Source organism: Solanum stenotomum, chromosome 11 (assembly GCF_019186545.1).
Source record: "Solanum stenotomum isolate F172 chromosome 11, ASM1918654v1, whole genome shotgun sequence".
In the NCBI taxonomy this organism is placed as follows: Eukaryota; Viridiplantae; Streptophyta; class Magnoliopsida; order Solanales; family Solanaceae; genus Solanum; species Solanum stenotomum.
In genome coordinates, this window is record NC_064292.1 from 35,119,395 (window position 1) to 35,123,125 (window position 3,731).

Genomic DNA, 3,731 nt, shown 5'->3' on the forward strand with positions numbered 1-3,731 from the left:
TCCAACAAACTAGTAAACTCCCAAAGGTGTCAACCGCCTAGCTAGAAAAAGTTAACCTAGGGGAGTGTCTATTTCAGAGAGGATTTCATCACAATCAATCAAAAGTACCACCGTGGAAAGATATCCAGTTACAAGAAATAAAAACAAGGCTCCAAGCCTGAATCACTGCAATCCCAAGTCACCCAACGAGGTACAGAACCTCCAAAATTGCAATGCCGTTTCAGAAATAGAGAGAGTGAATAGAAGATCTACGAAGCTACATCATCGCCTAAACTAAGGCTCATACTATCAAACTCAAGTTTGCTACTCTTGTCTACAAGGAGCTAAACTATCTGAATAATGTTGGAGAAGAAATAAGGTCTATACGTGGCAAGAATCACATGTCTAAGGCAAACACTAATTTAATCCTAGATTGAGGCTAATAATGCTCAATTATACCATAACAACAACATACAAGTCAACTCACAAGATATAAATAAACACATAATCCCTGACTAGCATGTTACTATACCTGTAAGAGCCAATGAAGCCTAAAACATAGTATCTAAGAAAGAAAATAGGAACAACTAGGTACTTACCCAAAATTAACTCAAATCAACAAGAATTTACACAATCTAGCTTAATATAAGAGAAGGAAAGTCGAGCCTACCTTTAGGCCGACTGCACACGCTTCGAATGACAATGCGGGAGCTATTCCTCTTTGTACAGCCTCAGAACGCTGCCACACTATCAAAAATTTGTTCACAACATTAATATGGTCATTTCAACACCAAAACATATAAAATAGATAAAGACCAATTTTGGAGTTAAACATGAATCGTGGGACCTACATAGGAATAACTAGAATTGACTCTGTCAAAATGTCTAAAATAATACCTTGACTTGTGTTCCAAATGAAACACAATTCGGGGCTTGAAAATCAAACAATCATCACATGCAAATTATCGCAATTTAAAGGCAACAAAAAAGTTAAGGCAACAACTAAATGGCAATTTCACCTCAAACGACATGCCCTCAACATCTTCCAATTAGTCCTCCACGTAACCATGACAATCCTGGATGCATAAAACCTTGAGTCACCAAAAACAGGTAGTAAAATGAGAGGTTTATTGAGGTTTGATTTTCTAAGATAAACCTCAAATTAGGCTATCTGTCACGCCCCNCAATGAGGTATGGAACCTCAAAAATCGCAATGTCATTTCATAAATAGAGAGAGTGAATAGAAGATCGACAAAGCTGCATCATCGCCTAAACTAAGGCTCATACTATCAGACTGAAGTCTGCTACTTCTGTCTACAATGAGCTAAACTGTTTGAATAATGTTGGAGAAGAAATAAGGTCTATACGCTGCAAGAATCACAAGTCTAAGGCAAACACTAATCTAATCCTATATTGAGGCTAATAATGCTCAATTATACCATAACAACAATATACAAGTCAACTCATAAGATATAAATAAACACATAATCCCTAACTAGCATAGTACTATACCTGTAATAGAGCCAATCAAGCCTAAAACATGGTATCTAAGAAAGAAAATAGGAACAACTAGGTACTCGCCCCAAATTAACTCAGATCAACAAGAATTTACACAATCTAGCTCAATATAAGAGAAGGAAAGTCGAGCCTACCTTTAGGGTCGACTACACACGCTCCAAATCACAATGCCGAAGGTATTCCTTTTTGTACCGCCTCAGAACGCTGCCACACTATCATAAATATGTTCACAACATTAATATGGTCATTTCAACACCAAAACGTATAAAATAGATAAAGAACAATTTTGGAGTCAAACATGAATCGTGGGACCTACATAGGAATAACTAGAATTGACTCTGTCAAAATGTCTAAAATAATACCTTAACTTGTGTTCCTAAATGAAACACAATTCAGGGTTCGAAAATCAAACAATCATCACGTGTAATTATCGCAATTTAAAGGCAACAAAAGAGTTAAGGCAACAACTAAATGGCAATTTCACCTCAAACAACATGCCCTCAACGACTTCCAATCAGTCCCCCTCGTAACCATGACAATCCTGGATGCATAAGACCTTGAGTCACCAAAAACAGGAATTAAAATGAGAGGATTATCGAGGTTTAATTTTCTAAGATAAACCTCAAATCCGGCTATCATCAGCTCATAGTCAGAGATGATGACATCCCAAAGACAACCTTCAGGACTTGGTATGGTCACTATGAATTTGTGGTTATGTCTTTTGGACTAACAAATGCTCTTGCATCTTTCATGGACTTAATGAACAGGGTGTTCGAATAGTATTTGGACTTGTTCGTTATCATTTTTATTGATGATATCCTCATTTATTCTCGGAGTGAGGAAGAGCATGCGACTCTTCTGAGAGTTGTTTTCCAAACCCTCAAAGATTGCTAGCTATTTGCTAAGTTTAGAAAATGTGAATTATGGTCACAATTGGTCTCTTTCCTTGGTCATGTGATATCTAGCGAAGGAATCCGAGTGGATTCTCAGAAAATTGAGGCAGTAGAGAACTAGCCTAGACCTACATCTTCGACTGATATTAGAAGTTTCTTGGGTTTGGTCAGTTATTACAGGAGGTTTGTTGAAGGATTTTCATCCATAGCTGCCCAAGTTGACTCAGAAAAAGATCAAGTTTCAGTGGTCAGATGCGTGTGAGAAAATCTTCTTAGAACTGAAGAACAGGTTGGCTACAACTCCTGTCTTGACTCTACCAGAGGGTTCGAGTGGTTATGTGGTTAATTTTGATGCATCCAGAGTCAGCATAGGTTGTGTGATGATGCAGCAGGACAAGGTCATACCTTATGCTTCCAAGTAGCTTAAAGTCCATGAGAAGAACTACCCGACTCATGACTATAAATCATAAGAGCCTATAGTATGTGGTCACCTAGAAAGAGTTGAATCTTCATCAGAGGAAATGGCTTGAATTCCTCAAAGGCTATGACATAAATCTGCAGTACCATCCGGGTAAGGCCAATGTAGTGGCTGACGCCCTCAACATACTATCCATTGGTAGTGTGGCACATGTTGAGGAAGAGAAGAAATAATTAGCCAAAGATGTTCACCGGCTTGCTCTTTAAGAGTTTGCCTTATGGACACGTCAGATGGTGGTGTGATAGTTTAGAATGGGTCAGAATATTCATTGGTGGCGGAGGTTAAGGAGAAACAGGATAGTAATCCTATATTGCTTCAGTTTAAAGGTGTAGTTCATCAGTAGAGAGTTGAGGTTTTCTCCCAAGGGGGAGATGGTGTGCTTCATTACCAAGGTCGCTTATGTGTCTCTAATGTGGGTGAATTGAGGCAGCAGATCCTTACAGAAACCCATAATTCTAGATATTCTTTTCATCTGGGTGCCACTAAGATGTACTGTAACCTACGGGAAGTCTATTGGTGTAACGACATGAGGAGGGACATCGCAGATTTTGTGGCTAAGTGTCCTAACTGTCAACAAGTTAAAGTAGAATAAAAACCATGAGGTGTAACTCAGGAGATTAGCATTCCTACGTGGGAGTGGGAAGTGATAAACATGGATTTAATTATAGGTTAACCTCGTACTTGCAAACAACATGATTCCATTTGGGTGATAGTGGACAGAGTCACTAAGTCAGCTCACTTCTTAGCGAGATTCAGCAGAGGACTACGCCAAAATCTACATTAGCGAGATAGTCAGGTTGCATGGGGTTCCCTTGTCTATCATCTCAGATAGAGATCCTCAGTTTACATCTCATTTCTGGAAA